At 37.7% G+C, this 21,473-nt stretch overlaps 1 long non-coding RNA gene across 2 annotated transcripts; it reads right to left on the bottom strand.

The window, feature by feature from the left end:
• Positions 1 to 5,009: 5,009 nt before the first annotated feature.
• On the bottom strand, positions 5,010 to 21,237 carry LOC141652026 (uncharacterized). Of its 2 annotated transcripts, XR_012546944.1 has the most exons (4): positions 21,140 to 21,237; positions 20,775 to 20,982; positions 5,686 to 5,749; positions 5,010 to 5,166 (listed from the first exon to the last, which is right to left on the bottom strand). It is a non-coding gene; the product is annotated as an uncharacterized LOC141652026 (long non-coding RNA). The 2 variants fall into 2 exon arrangements; XR_012546945.1 differs by lacking the exons at positions 5,010 to 5,166; positions 5,686 to 5,749 and adding an exon at positions 15,806 to 16,333.
• Between the last annotated feature and the right edge of the window lie 236 nt (positions 21,238 to 21,473).

The following is a 21,473-nucleotide window of genomic DNA, read 5'->3' on the forward strand; positions in this document are numbered from 1 at the left end:
ACCCGTTTTTAGGGTTATAGACCAGGTTTTTTCGACCCGCGACCCGTTTGACCTAAACCCGAAGTGATCCGTTATTTTAGGGTCGAGACCCGATCCGAACGGATCGACCCGGTTGGTCAAAGGTAAATCATGAATTTTATTAAAATATTAATATTTATATATTATATTTGAAAAAATAGTTAAAAAATTATAAAACTTTTATAATATTAAATAATAAAATAATTATTCAAAAACTTTATTTTAATAATTATGTCAATATAATTAATGTAAACGTTTAATATGACTAAAATGGAGTAATTTTAAATATGTTTACTTCCTCCATTCAACTCCACTCTACCTATTTCTATTTTTTACACTATTCACAAATACACATTCAATCTCGATTTCCTCTCAATATATAAGTGAAAATATATTGATGTGGGTTCTTGTTTGATTCGTCTTTACGAGTACATTAAAAATATTTAACTTTTATAATTTTTGCAAATACGTAGTTAACGATATTTACCGCGTAAAACACGCGTTGACGAACGTGAAAAAGCAAAGTGGGAGAGTGGAGTTGAATGGAGGAAGTATCTTTTTTTAATTACAAAAATCGTTTAAAAAAACGTTAGAAATTATTTCTTAACCCGCATTCTGAATCTAACCCGACCCGTATCTGACCAGACCCGTATCCTAACCCGACCCGTATAAACCGAGCGGGACCCGATCTGCCCGACCGTTTGATAAGTCTACTTATTGCCCTTTTCACGTATTAACATTTTGATTCCTCAATTATGCGAGTTGGGCTATGTTTTTTTCGGCTGAAAGGAACAAAACTAAATTGAACTGAATGAAGTTGAGCTGAATTGAACTGAATTGAATAGAGCTGAGTTGAACCGAATGGTGCTGAAGTAAGGCTTTGTTCTTTTCGGCTGATAAGAGCTGAACTAAATCGAATAGAGCCGAGATAATTTGAAATGAGTTAAAATTAAATCAAAAACAACAAGGTCTTAGTAGTAAAATGACTTACACAAAAGTAAGTATTGGCTGTTAATTACTAGTTACTCTCTCTTAAGATTAAAACGGGCAAATAACATCTCACTTGCATAGAGAGAATAAATTTGTTGTTAATATATTAATATATAGACTAAACAGATAGGCTTGCCTTAAACATAATTTTGTGTTGATTAATTGTTGCTCATATAGGAGTACAAAGTATATGAAGAACAAGTCTCTCTTGTGATGGGTATATCTGTCACAAGTTTGCGACGGGTCAAGTAATATTATGTGGGGTAGATAAGACAAAACAGAATGCTACTCCGCACTTTGTTTTTGTCTTATCTACCCCACATGAGTTGTATTTGACCTGTCGCAAGCTTGCGACGGATATGTCCGTCATAAATGAGAATTTGTGATATATGAATATCAACGATTATTTATAGGTATTCGAACAATTGGTTCTTTTAACATGCGTCAATTGTTAACTTAATCAAATTAAAACACATCTTAGTATATGCCGCATTTGTTTTCTCAAACTTATGTATGTAATTCTTATTTAATCGATTACATTCATTACAATGTGACAAAAGTTAACTCATGTAATTTAAACTCAGTTTAGTGATAATCTTATGTCATGTAAGAATTGTATGTTACTATGCTTTTGCATCGAGTTAATATGTATACGTCATGCAAAATTCACCTATTCGAACTTTTAAAACATGCAAACAGGTCGGGCCAACAACGACCTAATTTAAACTTAGTTTATTGTTTCAACTCAATTTATTCATTGTTCCACCTTACCTAACATTATTAATGTTCACAGTACCAAAGAAGTAGATTGAGACAAGAGACAATGCCAAATAATATAATGTATGAAATGCAATAGTTTAAGTTTAACTAACTGTGCTTTGGTTTTGTTTCTTACTCAGAAGATTCGAAACCGACAACTCATTGTTCTCTATAACTATATTTTTTTTACATGGGTTGATACTCAAATAAATTTACCACGAGTTAGGCGTTGTTTGGTAAACAGCATATTAGGTGAAATTAGTAGATTTCGGCGTAAAAAGTAGATTGACCAATCAATCTACTAATTTTAAGTGTTTGGTTAATGACATATTCAGAAAACATATTAGCCGGAATCTACTGTTTTTGAATATACTGCTAATAAAAGCATATTGTAGTAGCGTATTCATTTTATACATGAAAATGGTAGAATTGTCCTATAATTTGCTAATTACCAAACATGCTTTCTTAATTCTGATAATTTAATTCGATGGTCAAACCTGCTTTTAAAATCTGCTAATCGTATTTTGCTAATGTTATCTGTTATTGTAAATCTGCTTCTGCGGTTTGCCAAAGAGGATCTTAATCTTGTGTAATGAGGTTTTCCACTAACATTGTTGTAATTAAAACGGATGCAACCACAACCCTATTAGTGGATAAGTAATTACTAAAAGATTCGATTTACGATAAATTTATGTAAAACATTCCTTTATTACCCAAATATTTGCGACTTTTGTAAGACTCGGCTCATATAGAAGAGACAAAAACATTGAAAAGATGGTCTTGACTCTTGACTATGGTATACTGATCTGGAACTGCTTTATTTAAACAGGAATATATTGGCTTTCAACAATAGTAATATGAAGTGCTCCGTATCAAATTTCTACAATTAATTAATAAAGGTACGTTGCATCTAGCAATTATTATGGCTAAATATTTAGGTATTCTGATGTCACTTGTTACTCCGGATTTTTTTCAATCGTAGGCATGAATAATCCCTGGTTAGAGCATGATCGTGGTCTAAAAAGGATAATAGTTCATTGACGTATGAAACCATTATAGTTTCAATAACTAATTTAAGTTTTTTGTTCGGATAGTCTTATTTTACATGGCATTAGAGTCCAGTCATCTGTTATAAGTTCAAATATCGGGAGTCTATAAAAGTTTTACAAGTGGAATTTCATCACTTGATATAAATGGACGACATTTGGATCATCCTGTTAGAAGATTACGGTATATTGTGATATACCGTGATCGGAATAATATCGATATTATTATATTTACCATTATTATGAGATATTAGTATTATGTTTAGATCTTTATCCGTACTATAAATACAGAGCTATTGTAATGGTTATAATCACAAACGATCATCAATAATACTACGATTTCTTCTATGTTTTCTCCTCTCTATTTCTAATATGATATCAGAGCCTCTCGCTCTTGAGGCCTAATATACGAAATTCCGCTGCCTGTCGGTGGGTTTATAATATGCAACGCCCACCGGCGGGATTTCTTTATTAATGATTTACAAATTAATTTCTTAATAAAAAAAAAAAAAGTGAACGTCTGATCATTTTCGTTGAATTCTTATCCATTTGAAAGTTGTACGTACTTTTCTTCATGATTTGCGTTGAAGTCTTATCTTTAGAATGTTGTTGTATGCTTGGGTTTTATTACAACTACTCGTCAGTTGTAATTCTGTTCGTGGTTCCTTTCATCGATCGATCTCGGCCATATACATGGTTTTTGCAAGTCCAGTTGCTTTATTGGAAGGAGTACAAACGAGTTCTCCAATCTATCGATTCAATATGACGGATAAGTTTCCGTTTTTAATCAAGTTAAATTCAAAAAATTGCGGCGTTTTTTATTATTCACTTTACTCTATTAGGGCAAAATAGTAACTAATGTAGAAATTGCAGACTACTTTTATTATTCACTTTACTCTTTTTAGATAAGTTTTTGTGTCCTATGTGCCGTACTCCTTACCCCTAAACCTTTGTAATATTCCATTTGATACATTATCTTTAGGTGTAAAGAGAACGGTTCTTCCAAAAAACAAAAGAAATTTTCCTCTTTTTATCATTTTTCACTCCGTCGCCTCGGTGCTCAATCAATCAGTTCATGCCCGAATATTAAGCTTAATAGGGAGTACGTAATTATTAATTATTCATGTTATAGATAGATCTAACTGGAAGACCTCATATGGAATAAATGCATTAGTTTATGTTGAGGGTAATAATGGAACTTTATTAGATGGCTGGACCAAAGGAAGGATCTATCCAGTTCATTTGTTTACCTATTTTATTGAATATCATTCATTTGTTTACCTTACTATATTAGCAAAATTTTCATGGATAACTTGATCATATATCTCTATTATAGCCTATCTGTCATCCACTAACAACCACTACAAATAATTCTCTCCTTTGTCCTTGTGCCAAATCTAAAAGTAAAAAATGACCACGGTGGAGAGAGTACTAGTCTAGAAGTCTGTGGACATGGATATCATTTTCCTTGGTGCCTTCATAAGAATCTACTGTTAACCTTACAAAGTGAAGGTTAATTGTAGTTGTTAAATAGATCATCTGATAGCCGTAAGTCATTAAATTAGAAGGTGATATTTGTTATCATGGTTTAGAAGTACTCATCAAAATTGTAGCCATAAGTCAAGGGTCACAACTCACAAGAGCGATTATAATGCTCACGGAGTTTGAAAACCCAGGTCATGAGTAACATCACTCATGAGTTTAGCTAGCTTAATTGACATCTACACTCCATAAATATTAATAAAGCACATTATTATTTAAGGGACGTGCTAAATCCCGCACGTCATTTTACTTAATCCCGCGCACTTTGCCTCCTTATTTCGAATATACCTTTCTCATTTCTCAACTCCTAGCAAGGCTGAAACCAGAGAGAGAAACAAGAGAAATGAAAACCCTAATAAATCAATTGCACTGGCATACTCTCCCTGCTCCGGCATCCTCCCTCACCACCCTCCAGCGCCGGCGACCACCCCTCCTCATACATATCCCCTTGCCGACCCATACGCCCGTGACACTAACAGTGACATCGACGCTACCCTCCGTGCAATCGACGCCGCCACTGTAACACCCCCTCATACCTAGGTACCTTACCAAGGACTAGCCTAGTATGAAAGGCTGTTACCATCTCGGTTGCCCGAGGTTAATATATCAAAACCAACAATCCAAAACAATTTTAATAAAGTATAAAGAGTTTAACAATTACATAATCTCAGACCAACTCAAAATAAAAGTGTAAGGAACTCAATACAACTGAAATCAAAGACAACTAAACTCGTAACAGCGGAAGCTAGACTCGAAGTGATGACTCCCCATGACTGTCTCATAGCTAAACATCTGCATTACCTGTCATAATCTGCTCACCATCCCCGAATGGATCACCGCAGTTTTACAAAACAACAACACAGGGTCGCACCGCTCAATCAAGATAAGACAAACAATTAATGTAACCGGCTGATCATCCTCCATCCCCGGTCTCCCGATCTCACACAGTAACCGACTACACACCGAAGTGTGTAGCCCTGCCAGATTACCCATCGCAACAGGTAATCCTCTCCGCCAGTGAGTGACCGCAGCCCATCCCCACCTAATCCAGCTCATCAACGAGCGACTAACAATCTCTATCCCTTAATATGCACAACCCTTCCCGTGACGGGTTCCACGCAGGGCGAACTAGGGTGTGAAGCCACTCCCGCAAGTGACTCCACCACAATCACACACACGTCACAACTGTCACAACACCACAACCGTCACAACACAACCACATCACCACCGCCATCACAACACTCATACTCCGATGATCAGCAGATAACAACAATTACAACACAAGCACAGTCTTAAATCAATTAACAGTAACTGAGTAGGGAAACCCTACCTTTTCGCAATCCGCTTACGCTGCAATCAACCATACAAATGCATAACAAATACCACATCGTCACCTACACCAACAATCACATTATACAATCACTAACTGCAAAACCCCCATTTCCCCCAATTCATAATCAAGAACAAACCCTAAAATATAAATTAGTGAATATGAAGATGGGAACTTACCGACGATGAATTAAAAGGAATGAATGAAATTGCTATGATCACCCACACACAAGGAGAGATTCGGAGATGATTAGGGCGTCGTAGAATGTTTTTAGGTTTGTAAAGCGTAATTAGAAACTTTCTAACATAATATATATAATGCCCTAATCATTTCCAAATAAAACCGCGGAAAAACACTCGACAGACCGGATACTCGGTCGAGTATTACTATACTCAGCCGAGTACCCTCTACTCGGTCGAGTATTCCACACACTCGGCCGAGTATTCCTAGGCAGTAGCCAAACAGGGACCACGACACACTTTACTCGATCGAATAGGCCATACTCGGTCAAGTACCAGCCTATAAAATCCATAGTATTACAGTCTTTCTCCCTTAAAAAGAACTTCGTCCCCGAAGTTCCAACCCAACCTATAAAACATGGACACCAAACACTAACTCCACCAACCACGCTTACTAGATAACATATCCTCTCGATATTCACTCCACAATATTATCGAATAACCACAATATAAGTGTTGCTAACTCTGTCTCACTACTATAACGCTCACTAGCACCTCAATACCAAGACAATCTACCAAACAAGATCAACCATCAAAACGAAATGTTACATTCTCACACAATCCGTTACTCTCACACATAAACATCCTCACACAATCAGTTACTCTCACTCATAAACATCATACTACTACGAGCACTGCCATTACCTGTAATAAAATCGGCAATCACACAAATCCATCCTTATTGTGCACCAACACTCAAACTTCCAATTGCAACCTGTATGACCATCAAACTCTCTTGTCGCATCCTACTCCTCTTAAGATAAATGTTACGCCCTCGTAACTCACTAATACTAAGTCCTTTGCTATACCTCCCATAATCCTCATTACTACTGCATGACAACGATAACCCACTATAACCTCAACACCTACAACCATTCCTATATCCAGGACTCTCTTTCTTTAACAGTTCTCGTGCCTCTAATTATTCTGCATTCCCATAACATATATCATAAAATCCTCGGTATAACCACTGCTCCATCTCTTCTACATTACCACAACACGACATACTTCTATATACATATACACTCATATCCACAATCTTATCTCACAATTCTCAAGTGTTACACATACTTACATTAGCTTCTCAAGTTCATCTTCTTTATTACCACTACTCCCTTAACTTGACACGATACTAAGTCCTAAAACTCCGTACTCCCTGTCCCAAGGAAAGGTGCTAAACCACTTGTAGTTTCAAGTTCAATACCACACATGTTCCGCAATTTCTTTTCACAACTATGTCCACCAATGCCTCATCTAACAAAAGATCAAAAGCACTCCAACAGTCTCTCACAACGGTGTCCCATTAACCGAATATTACTATGCCATGACATCAACAACACCATACCCAACTCTCTCTCATACCATACTCTATTTTCACTCCTAAGTTGACACTGGTAAGAAACATCGGGAAACAACACAACGGTCTATATGCCCCGACCGACACTGACAAGAAATAGCAGTAAACAAACAACGACCGATGACAACACAAAAATACTCATATCACAACACGAATTACCGTGACCAGTGCACAACACCACATCGTTAGTCATTGTAACTCTTACAATCTCATAATACTGACTCAGCACAACTTCCTTGACCACAAGACTGTCATAAAACTGCTCTACCAGATCACGACGCAGCACATTAGACGGGATCACAAATACCAGCCTTATGAATATTATCCATACCATGACTCTTGAGGCCGGAACCTCACACCATCACTTACAGATATCATACATACACATATAAGTATAACATATGACGCGGAACACACACATAACGACTCGTAACTATCACGCCACACCATTACTCGTGAGGCCATGACCTCACACAAAGGTTTACACACCTCATGGACCCATAATCGAATCTAACTAGCCAATCCTGACCACGTAAGTTACCACTTGACAATGAATACCTCTCATCCGGATTTAACTCAGGTGCCTTTCACAACATATCCTCTCATACACACAATTATCACCCCTCCGACAAATGTAGCCATAACATTATTGCTCAACTTCCAGCGAGCACCTCATATAATACATCTTATACTCCCTCACAACCAAACATACTAATCACCTCCACAAGATCAACCTCACTAGGACAGCTAACTTCCCTAAAGTAAAATCATCCTCAACCACTAGTGACAATACTATGACGCCAACATCCTTCATGTGATTACTCTCTTACTATCACTTCTTAATATAACAATCCGTTTCCTCTCTTTGGTTATCATCCCAAATAACGAACATTCAATCCATCAACAAAATTTACCTCAACATTATTCCCAATTCTATCCTTTATCATATCGTTACCTAACTCTCCACCAAAATCTCAGATCGTGCAAACACTCTACCAGCTTCTTATTCCCTTAATACCTCGAAACTCACGGCTAACATGTCGTCCTGCTCTCCTATATAACTATTAACTCACACCCTCTAGTGAGGTTATCGTACATATCCATAGTTTCTTACCTTCATGCTCCTTAACTCCGGTCAACGTTCTCTCAACTTACTTCCATCCCTCTTTCCCCCTTTTTACTCAATAATACCAATTAATAATTCATCTCCTTTCTCTTTCTACCTAACACTTTAGTAATCCGATTACCTTCTTGTTACTCCATAACTCAAATTCCAGTAATTCATATCGATTTCTTCTATTTATTTCTTATCACTTATCTCCTCCCATCATACTATTCACTCGCACTTGTTACCATCAAGTCTACACACTAACGGTTATTCTTCAATAAGCCGTATCTCCCTGTCGTATCTCTAGGAAACCAAAAATTCATCTCATACCGTTAATTGCCCAAAGAATTACATTAGGCTCACCTCCTGATATTCCAAATTCCCAAATCAACCACTGTCTACTCATCGCGGCATAACTTGACCTCACTATACACTATTCGTTTCCATCTCTCTATAGCGACCTTTTATCACATATATCCTTAAGCAACTCAATCCAAACCGTCTCCCTCCATAAATCCTTAGACATCCCAATACGCCACTATTCGTATCCCTCATCTCAATCTTTCATTCTCACGTTTCTTTACACTTACATCACCCTTGCCCATATGCACTTACTTTTATATTACTCAACCCACGACTATATCACTCATCATATCTCACAAAACATGCTCATTGTCTCGATTAGCTCATCAATCTACTCTTTTTTTGTTCCACTATCCCTCACAACCACATATAACTCATGTCCTTTATATCCAACACCTATCCCTCATACGCCGGCATCCTCCCTATCATAGCATTTGGTAACTTACGTATCAAGCCGTCACATATATAAAAGAATGCGTTAAGACTCAAAACATACGTGTGCACATACCCCACGACTCAAAACAAATGTAAGAACATAGCCACCGACTTAAAAATTAAGGTGAAAATATAGCCACCGACTCAAAATAGCCGCCCACTGAGGTACTCGGTCGAGTACATAGCATACTAGGTCGAGTACAGGATACTCGGTCGAGTAACTATATTACTCGGCCGAGTTTTCGACTCCAGAAGCGAACGTAGTTATCACAGAGGATTACTCGGTCGAGTATTGGGAATACTCGGCCGAGTAGCCCTTACTCGGTCGAGTACCAACACAATTCTCAGCATCGTCCAGTTTTCGTAAAACAGTCATATCTCACTCGTTACTTGGTCGTTTTGGGCGTGTGACCTATCATTAGAATCGTAAGAAGACAAGCTATCACCTCAACTTGGAATCACAGCCATATCATTTCTAGAACTCGAATTATGACAGTGTGAAGACAACCCTTTCAAAATCGGTTTTCATACAAATCAAATTTTCTCAACCAAAACAATTTGAACATGCATAAGGCAACAACAACAACTCAATACTTCAAGAATCAGTACATAGATGCACTTTTATCATACCCACATGAAAATTAAACACGACATAAACTTACAATAACATACTTAAGCATGCAATTCTATATACTATGCATCGCTACCCAAAGTTAAGCATATTACGTCATAAATCTGAAAGCCACATAGTAAACACGTAACATGCCAATACTTTTCATGCCAAAACCGTTTCAACTGATTTCACACATCAATTCTATCATGCCTTTCTACCACTTTCACAATGTCCTTCAAAGATTTTCACACATTTCACCTTCTACCACATGTTCCAAGCATTCAATTTCGACACACCACACGCATGAATCAAATAAACACACAAAACAGTCCCCCCCCCCTCGACCGGTTTGAGATCGTAAGGGCCTTAATGCGACTTAGGGACGTCTCCCAAGTCTTTGCGGTAGCTCCAAACAACTCTCCTCGGGTTCATTTTATTTAAACTCCCTAAGTTCATCGGGTTCATTTATTTCAGGTGCCGAAATTGTCGGCTCTGATACCACTTTGTAACATCCCCTCATACCAAGGTACCTTACCATGGACTAGCCTAGTATGAAAGGTTGTTACCATTTCGGTTGCCCGAGGTTAGTATATCAAAAGCAACAATCCAAAACAATTTTAATAAAGTATAAAGAGTTTAACGATTACATAATCTCATACCAACTCAAAATAAAAGCGTAAGGAACTCAATACAACTGAAATCAAAGACAACTAAACTCGTAACAGCGGGAGCTAGACTCGAAGTGATGACTCCCCATGACTGTCCCATAGCTAAACATCTACATTACCTGTCATAATCTGCTTACCATCCCCGAATGGATCACCGCAGGTTTTACAAAACAACAACACAGGGTCAGTACCGCTCAATCAAGATAAGACAAATAATTAATGTAACCGGCTGATCATCCTCCATCCCCGGTCTCCCGATCTCACACAGTAACCGACTACACACCGAAGTATGTAGCCCTGCCAGATTACCCATCGCAACAGGTAATCCTCGCCGCCAATGGGTAGACTTGGCAGTGGGCCGTGCTGGGCCGGCCCGCGTGCCGGCCCATCGTGCCACCTCCAAAATTTGGCCCGGCCCAGGCACGGTTAATGGGCCCATCGTGCCGTGCCGTGCTTGGCCCATCTTCTCCATCCGTAGCCGCGCCCGTCCGTGGCACGCCCATTTTCGTCTTTGGGCCGTGCCGGCCCATGGGCGCTCGTGCCTTGTTCATGGGCCGCCCATCGTGCTATTTTCCTTTTTTTTGTTTTTTTTTTTTTAAAAACAAAGAACTTTTTATAATAATTGTATGATTTTAGTACTTTTTGTTGATTAATATAATAATTTAACTAAAATATATATTTTATTAAATATTAATGTAATTGATTACTTGTATTTTTAATATATTCGATTTAATCAAATAATTAAGAAACGATGAAAAAAAGAGTTTTTTATTAAACGATTAAGAAACAATGTTAAAAAAATACCTCAATCTTTTATTAAAAAAGCATGAAACGATATAACTACACGTCTACAAGTTTATTCAATTAAAAAAAACGATGAAACGATTAAGAAACGATATTAATCTAATATAATAATAAGAAAAAAATACAAAATACAAGTTTATTTAATATGATATGTAACTATGAATCTGACGAGGTGCTTGTTTCGTCGGAATCAAGCTCGTGCTCATGATCGACAAAGTCTTGTTGTCGATTTTTAAGCATCCATCCAATCCTTATAGCACACTAACATTTTAAGTGTATCGGATCTTAGACGAGTTCGTTTTTCATCCAATACCCTTTTTGCTCCACTAAAGCAACTTTCGGATGCAACGGAAGACACTTGAATGCTTAAGAAGTCCCTTGCTATTGCCGACATCACCGGAAGCGACCTCCTTTGATTTCGCCACCATTGCAAAAGGTCAAGGTTGTTGGACTCTTCTTCGGTCATACCTCGCATATAATCGTAGGTAGTGTACATTTGATACTCGGCCAAGTTAGATGTTGGAGTAGATTGTTGTCGACTCGGCCTTACTCGACTCATCAAACCTTTAAGAGCGGTCAAGCTCGCTCTTTGAATAGCACCACCACTTGTACCAGCACTAGAAGTAGTATGAGAAGAAACACGAGTGAAGTTGTTAATAACAGACTCGTAATGGTTATATACAGTAAAAAATTGCGAGCTAATTCTTTCTCTATATTGAGCTTCGTCAAAAGGTAAACATAATAGACACCTATAAACACCAACTAATTGTATAGTTTCCTCTAATTTCCACCTAGGGTCTAAAATCATACAAAAAACGTAAACAATGGGAATATATGACCAATACTTGAGCCACTTTTGCTCCATTTTTGGAAGAAACCCGCTAAACATATCATTTTGACGATAATTGTTAAAAAGTTGCGCAATAGGAATAACATTACCAACGAAATTAGGAGCGGTAGGTTTATAAACATGTGAAAAAGAGAGAGTTGCAAAGTTAAAAGCACCTAATAAATCAATATACAATGAAATTTTCGTCCAATCCTCCTCTAATAACAAGTTATCGGGAAAGGATCGGTTCCAAAAAGTAGTAAGAGGTTCTTTATAGGGAATCTAGCACTCAACATAATGTACATAGAATTCCACCTAGTGTTATTTTCGTCGGGAAATTTAATGCATTTATATCCTTCGGCCTCGCAAAAATCTTTCCATTGTTTAAATCTCCACTTTGCCGAGTTAAAATGCATAACAATATTTTTAAATTTCGCATGATAAGTTTTAATGCCTTCAAGACCATCTTTAACACATAAGTTTAAACCGACATGCACATCTAACATGCAACAAATCACCATCTAAAATAACATCATTTAAACTAGCTTTTAACTTGTTAGCAACAGAATTCATGGTAGATGCATTATCAAAAGTACAAGTTAAAATTTTAGATGCAAGTCCGTAATCATTAATACCGTTCATGATAATTGCATGTGTATTTTCGGCATTATGAGGGTATTCTAATTTAGCAAAGTCAATGATTCGTTTTTGAATAGTCCAAGTGTCATCCAACCAATGAGCGGTAATGCATATATACGAATACTCGACGCCCGAATCCCACCCATCGGCAGTTATACTAAATTTACATTTAGTCTTTTCAAACTCATAAATAAGGTTTTGTCGTGCCGTCAAAAATAATACCATGCCTTTATTTCTAACGGCCCGTCTACTTGTTTCTTTGTGGCGGGGTTGATTTTTTTTAACATATTCGTTAAAAGCACGATGTTCAACTAGTGTAAACGGTTTTTCCGTTTGAATAATCATTCTAGCCAATTGGGTGGAACATTCATCATAATTATAATTGGACGATTGGTTATCGGGGTGAGTCACTTAATTGGTCCATTGTAGGTTGGTCACTTTGGATTCGTTTAGTACAACTTTTCCAATGTCGATTTAGATGACCGGTACCACCCGTAGTAGCACAACTAAATATGCGATCACAATATCTACATTTGCAAACCGGTCTAGTTTTACACTTAAAAAAATGACTCCATGCTTCACTAGAATGACCCTTTTTATGCATTTCGTCCATTTCTTGTTCGGTACACCATACATCTACTACGGGTTGTTTGGGTTGTGTTTGGGGTAGCGATGTCTCGGTAGATGACCCATGTTCGGACGGTGGTCTTATCCCCCCCGTCACAAAAGGTGGTAAAATAGGCATTGTACTAGGTCCTTCAAAAGCTTGATTTTCGAAAATAGTATTTTCAAAATGCATGTTATCAAGTAGTGACGGATTAAAATTCATATATTGGTTCATGTTTAATGGTGGTTCGGGGTTTGGTGAATCCGACTCACTAATATGACGTGACCTCTTAGACGAGTTTTGTGAGTCCATAATTATAATTAAATTTTTAAAAGACAAACTAATATTTAAAGAGAATTAATTAACTAAATTTAACTCAACAAACAAAAATTAAAACAATATAATAAAAAGTAGAGTTAGAAAATGCAAACAAAGCTATCGGAATTCGGAATATCGAAATGAAGAATTGAACCCTTGCTTGAACCGAATACCCGATTCAACAAACCCGATGTTATAAAACCCAATTGAACCCTTGCTTGAACTTCCGATTCAACAAACCCGATTAACTAATTACTTTATATAACTAATTATTTTATATTACTAATTATTTTATATAAGATTTTTATATATTTATAAGTTATATTGTAAAATTATAAGAAGTATATAAGAATAAAGATAAGTAGAAGAGAATAAGAGATGGATTGAATTGTGAAGAAATGAATTGAATTAAGGTTGTATTTATAGAGTTTGTAATTAAAAAAAAAAAAAAAAAAAAAACATTTAAAAAATGACGACTAGCAGCAAGTACCAACGGTACAATTGTACAAATAACAAAACAGAGCAACGGTACAAAAAACAGAGCAACAACTATAATTCTCTACCAACGACTATAATTCCATGGGCCACCGTGCCAGTTTCGTGCCGCCCACCGTGCCGCCCACCGTGCCGCGTGCGTGCCGTGCCTGGCCGTGCCGTGCCAGGGCCGTGCCGTGCCAGGGCACGATGATTTCACAAATCTGCCGTCGGAGCCCGGTTCTAGCACGAACGTGCTGGGCTCGTGCCACCTCGATTCTGCCACCGTGCCGGGCCGTGCTCATGCCGGCGTCCGTGCCTGGCCGTGCCGCCCATCGTGCCGAGCCCGAACTGCCATCTCTACCAATGGGTGACCGCAGCCCATCCCCACCTAACCCAGCTCATCAACGAGCGACTAACAATCCCTATCCCTTAATGTGCACATCCCTTCCCGTGACGGGTTCCACGGAGGGCGAACTAGGGTGTGAAGCCACTCCCGCAAGTGACTCCACCACAATCACACACACAGCGTCACAGCTGTCACAACACCACAACCGTCACAACACAGCCACATCACCACCACCATCATAACACCCATACTCCGATAATCAGCAAATAATAACAATTACAACACAAGCACAGTCTTAAATCAATTAACAGCAACTGAGTAGGGAAACCTTACCTTTTCGCAATCCGCTTACGCTGCAATCAACCATACAAATATATAACAAATACCACATCGTCACCTACACCAACAATCACATAATACAATCACTAACTGCAAAACCCCCATTTCCCCCAATTCATAATCAAGAACAAACCCTAAAATATAAATTAGTGAATATGAAGATGGGAACTTACCGACGATGAATCAAAAGGAAGGAATGAAATTGCTATGATCACCCACACACAAGGAGAGATTCAGAGATGATTATGGCGTCGTAGAATGTTTTTAGGTTTGTAAAGCGTAATTAGAAGCTGTCTAGCGTAATATATATAATGCCCTAATCATTTTCAAATCAAACCGCGGAAAAACACTCAACAGACCGGATACTCGGCCGAGTATTACTATACTCGGCCGAGTACCCTACTCGGTCGAGTATTCCACATACTACCGAGTATTCCTAAGCGAGCCAAACAGGGACCATGACACACTTTACTCGACCGAGTAGGCCATACTCGGTCGAGTACCAGCCTATAAAATCCATAGTATTACAGCCACAACCCTTCCCTACACAAGGACGACGCACTCAACCCTTCCCTACACTAGGGCGCAGTGGTGGTGGAGTTTGTCGGCGCTAGGGATGGGGAGGGTGGGCAGGGAGTTCTCGGGGTTGGGATTTGTGGCATTTAGGAATGTTTTAATTTTTTTAGTTATTTTGTATTACTTAACTTTTTTTGGGTTTTTCTACATGGTGACCCTGCACTTTTTCGAATCACGCATGGTAACCCTGCAAAATAGAAAATGTTTTTGGTAACCCTAGAAGCCCTTAAATGTAGTTAACGTGACCCTGAACATTAATTCCGTCAAAATGGACCGTTAAGTGTCATATGTGGCGAATGACATGGCTAATGTTCGTTGATGTGGCTAATGACTAGGCTGTTTTACTAATACACATAGGAAATGAATAAATTAAAGAAAAAAAAAAACAATCCACCACAATCACAGCCTCCGCTATAACTACCACTACCGTCGTCGCAACCCAACCCTTCACCAACCTTCGTCGAACTACCGTCGGCGCCTCCCCACCCTTCACCGCCCGCAGCTGCCCGTCGAAACACCAATCCCATCAATCCCGCCGCCGCCCGTCGAAACCCGACACCCTTAATCTTCTCCCCCACCCTTGTAATCTCATCTCACTCACCTAAAAACACTAGATCTGGGTTTTATGGAGAGGGGAAGGGGTTTCTAAGGTGGACTGTGGGCATGTGGGGTTGGGTGGGGATGGTGGTGCTTTTGGCATAGGGAGCCTCAAATTGTTGATGTCGCTGATGCTCGTTGATGAGTTCGGGGTTGCTTCTGGTGTCGCCATGGTGGAGGTCGGCAAGAGGGGGTCCTGGCGTGGTGGTTTGAGGTGGTAGCCACGGTGGTGGTGTGAGGTGGTGTAGAAGATGGTTTAACGTGTGTGGTTTTTGTTTGTTTTTCATCTTACATTATTCCGTCTCGCAATCCCGCCTTGCAATCCTGTCTCGCCTACATATTAAATTAAAAAAATAATAATGATACTTTTAACATATTAAAAACCCGACTACTTATTAAATCTAACTAATACGACTAACTAATTAATCCCGCCTTGCAATCCATGTCACACGCTACATCAAAACCAAATAGCCACATCACACGCCACATCAGCACTTAACGGTGCAAATTGACGGAATTTTAGTTAAGGGTTACGGTGATACATAATAATGCACTTCAGGATTACCATTTTTGTTTTCTGATTTGCAGGGTTACCACGTGGAATCTGAAAAAGTTCAGGGTCACCATGTAGAATAATCTATTTTTTTTAAAGTGAAGGGTAATATGGGAAAAAAGAGGTAAAATGTGTAGGATTAAGTAAACTAGTGTGTAGGATTTAGCAAATACGTTATTTAAACTTAAAAGAGATGGGATGGGATAGGGTGGGATTAAGTTGCACTTTCTATTAATCAAAGAAAATATTCTGTAAATATTTCGTTCGATATGTTTTTGTGTTTCGTAGATATTTTGTATTGCGTTCCCATTGTAACAATCTCTATGTACTATCCTATATTGCTCTGATACCATGTAAATCCCTATTGATTTCATTGTATTAGGTTAGCTTATATAGAATAGTACATAGAGTTTGTTACAATGGGAACGCAATACAAAATATCTACGAAATACAGAAACATATCAAATGAAATATTTACAGAATATTTCCTTTGACTAATAATTTCATCTTTAGATGAAATGAAATACAAGTACACTACTGTTCCTTGCCGATGAGTAGCGTTACTCATTTAGGGAGAGGATTGATATGGTGCTCTCGACGTCTAGATTGAAATCGGATACATAGGTTTGATTGGATGGAAGGAGGATGTGGGAGGGAAAAGGAAGGGTGGTTGTCTTCTAAGTTTTTCAATAACCCTCAATTTGTCAGGGGAAAGGAAGGTAGAGCAAGACGCCGCCTTGCTTTGCTGGCATAAGACTGCTGAAATTTTTCGCCCCCTAATGATAAATCCGGGATTTGCCACTAATAGAAGTATAGTACCGTTGATTAAACATCAACAAACGATCAACTAAAACTTTTGGTCAGATAATCGTCACAACAAGTCATTTCATGATTCAACCAAGTACTTATCTAAACAAAGAAAACTACTCGTACTCCCACTTTGTGTTTTTCGAAAACATACCATCCACACAAAGCCCTAAGACATTTCGATATAATTGCGAAAGTAGTGCAGACGACAAAATTGAAATGGGAAGATTAGGTTAAAGCTAGAAATAGGGTTGATTGTTGTGGTCCTTTGGTCAAGTAATACCCAAATTAAAGCTGCAGACAATAATCTTATTCACGGCTAGAAAGAAAGAAAGACGAAATAAGAAAGCAAAAATAGTGGTCCTGAGACCTGAGTAGTGCTAAAAGATGACTGCACTGAGTCATGGAGAAACTAAGGATGAGGACTAGGTGCATTGCATTATATATCGCGTTAAGTCACACTTATGAAAATAGTACTATTTTTTGTTGGATTGCAATTATGCTGTTGTCCAATATATTTCAGGTAAAGAGATAATGAGAGCGACTTTTGTTCCTTCTTCCACAATTTCTTGTTTAAGACGGATTAAAACGGTCAGATATGGTTTGTCCTATCTATATGTACAAGTGAGAGCATATTCAACCTGTTTTTATCTTTTTTTTTATATTTTTTTTTTTTTTATGACGAGGGGTTAAATTCCCCCGGTCCATGCATTCCCGCACCACCACATGGACTATGTAAGTCATCCCTTCGGGGGCTGCAGTGGCAAGTGATCATCGCTCCAGCTGGTAGTCGAACCCGGGACCTCTCAACTCTTGCACTTCTGCAAGGTTCAAGGTTTAACCCGGCTACCACTGGACTAACACCACTTGGTTACCTGTTTTTATCTTAAAACAAATATACTGTCTTAAAGAAAGACTTTCACTGTATCATTATCTGAAATTAACATGACATAAACCATCATAACACTAACATATTTAAGGTAAAGTGATAATGAGGGTGACTTTTGTTCTTCCACAAATTCTTGTTTAAGACGGATTAAAACGGGTTACATATGGTAGAAGAGACAACAGAATGATGTCTATAGAATAACATGTTTGTCCTCTATGTACAGTTGGGAGCATATTGGACCCGTTTAAGAAAGACTTGGTTGTCGTTCACTACTTATTACTTTCTTTCAAATTAACATGACATAAAACCATCATAACACAAACAATTAGCAGATGTTGTAATTTGCATGGTTTAAATATCGTTCTCAGTCGTGATCAATCAACCATATAGACATGACTGATACCGGTTATTATGATCGTCATGTTCTTATCTTTGATCGTTTCACATTTAAAAGACAGTCGCAAAGCGGAAATAAAGCTAGTACGGAGTATAATAGCATGCTTGTTTATGTTTAGGCTTGGAATTTTGATGATGTTGTTTCAGGAAAGACAATAGTAGTGGGCTCAGGGGGTTCTTTAAATATCTCTGTCAGAAACTGAACAACTTGGACATGGAGCTGTGTTTTCCATTAATTATTATTGATTATTGATGCTTTATTGTTCTTTTAGGGTTTTTTCTACTATTTATTCTCTTTTCATTATAATAATTTAGCCCATGTAGTTTTTTCTATAATTTATTCTCTTTTCATTATAATAATTGAGCCCATGTAGATAGTCTCCAAAACTGTTAATGCCCTAGAAATACACCCCATGTAAAAGAAAAATAATACTCCCTCCTATTCCAGATAATCGTCCCATTGTCCATTTCCGTCTAGTCGGGTAACTGTCCCATTGTCTATTTTTGGTAAGTGTTGTGTGGTCCAAATTCAATTCCATTTCCGTCTATTCACATAACTGTCCCATTGTACGTTTTGTGTGGTCTAAACTCATTTTCTTAATTCTTGTGCCATTTTCACAATGAGACGGTTATGTAGAATAGGAGGGAGTAATAACAAGGCCGGGTCTCAGTCGGATGTACATACGCAGTCTCATCCTTTTGTTAGTAACACAGAGAGACAACTTCTGAATGACCCAAGATGAAAATTCTTTTACTTTTTCTAGTTTCTACCCCTTTTGAATATTTTGACTGTTTTTATCCTAGACTAGAGATTCTCACCAGATCATAAAAACTGTTTTTTTTTTCTTTGTGTGCTGATTGATTGTTCATAAGAGGTTAGGATAGGTCTTCATTTATTTGCTTAATTTCGGGGAAAAAGGAAGAAGAGTGTGTAGGGCTAACTGCTAAGTAGACTAAAAACTGTTGGTCTCATGTACAGATGATATGAGAGTTATAACTATTTGATCAGTTGCAATTTGCAATGCAATGATTTCATCCAAGAAATAATGAGATGTGAGCAAAGCAATGTTTGTACGGAGTAATAGTTAAACCAATGGGATTAATGTAAATTTACCCAAACAAATCAGTTAAAACTGTCTTTCAAATTACTCAAGAAACAAAATTTTAAGTATGGTGTACTCTATTTTGACTAATGGATAAGTTTCCCTTGTCCATTTTCGTATCGACTCTTGCAAATAAAAAAGGGTGAATTGATAAAAACACCCCTTTAAGTACCAAAACTTCAAAATTACACCCCTTTATGTTTCTTTTTACAAAATTACACCCATAAACTTCCATTTCCTTAAAATTTGATACCCGTCTAATTATCCGGTCAAACAAAATTATAAACTGGCTATTTTGCCCCTGACTTATATACAACTTATCATTTACCCCATTCATTTTTACATAGTCATTTCGCTATCCCAAAACTAAAATTAGGTTAAATCCTAAATTTTCCCCAAAATTAATCCAATGTCTTCCCTCTCAACCTTTTATCATCCAACATCATAATAAATCTACCAAAATCAACAACAAGGAGCTCTGATTGACCATTAATGGCGAGACCATTGTGGGCTGTCAAGGTACAATAGAAAGGTGTCGAGTGAGTATTTGACTGAGAAGTTTCTTGATTTTTGGAAGAGTAACATTGATTATAACTATCGAGTTCATGGGTGTAATTTTGTTAAAAAAACATAAAGGGGTGTAATTTTGAAGTTTTGGTACTTAAAGGGGTGTTTTTATCAATTCACCCAATAAAAAAGCAGGGTGATTATAACTATCGAGTTAAGTTGATCCTAGCTAGTTAAATGTCAGAGTATATAATTATTCATGGATCTCTAACCATTATCTTAAACTTTTCATTGAGTTCAGAGCCAGCTGTCAGTGTGACTAGAAGGTCACAGATTTAAAACTCACCACCCTCCTCTTTAGAGTGGATTATAAGCATCATGTATAAGGGCGTGTTAAAATATAAAATTATTCCTAGGCCTCCAACGCTTCAGGTGCCAACTTATTTTGCCCTGTTGGAGGCCCATAAAACAAGTGATGCAAATTAATCAATAGAGAGATAGGTAAAGTAATCCACTAACCTATAAATTATCTCCACGGATATGAACACCGCACCCATAACTTATCATTAACACCAACTAACTTCGATTTTTCGTCTAATCTGGGATCCTCCCATGAAATAGCATTTATCTTCTAATTGACCAACATAGTGCACACAGATAGGTACAATCGAGAGAGAGGGACTTGAGAGGTGATAATCTGAGTATTTTCTGAAGTAAAACTATTAACCTGTAAACAGAAACAAAACAAGAAATGGTAGGGAAGGTGTTGGACCGCCGTTGGAATATAAAATTGCCTAAATATGAAACCCTAAAAAAGAAAAAACCAATAAAAAGAAGATGATAATACTAGTGGGGTTGTCAAGGGTTTTCACTGAACTATTTACCTGCACCAGTGACATAGATTCCACATAACCACAGGCACACAGACACAGCTAACATTGGTACTATGCTCTTTTTATGGACCACGACTTTTAAATTTGGGAACCCTACTACCACAAAAAAAAGGGTATCTTTTAAAAGACAAAGATGTGTTGTAGTTCGGGTTAATTTTGGGTTTTGGGTTAACTTTTTTGGGTTGAATTAATCAGATAGGGTTGATTTTGTCAGGTTTAGTTGGGAGAGAGCTCGACACAAGTCATTGAGTCTGAATTGTGTTTGATAAACAAGGGATTGATAAATTTTCAGCATATTTAAAACTTTTAGTATGATTAGGGGGTA

This window comes from Silene latifolia, chromosome 4 (genome assembly GCF_048544455.1).
Source record: "Silene latifolia isolate original U9 population chromosome 4, ASM4854445v1, whole genome shotgun sequence".
NCBI classification, from domain to species: domain Eukaryota; kingdom Viridiplantae; phylum Streptophyta; class Magnoliopsida; order Caryophyllales; family Caryophyllaceae; genus Silene; species Silene latifolia.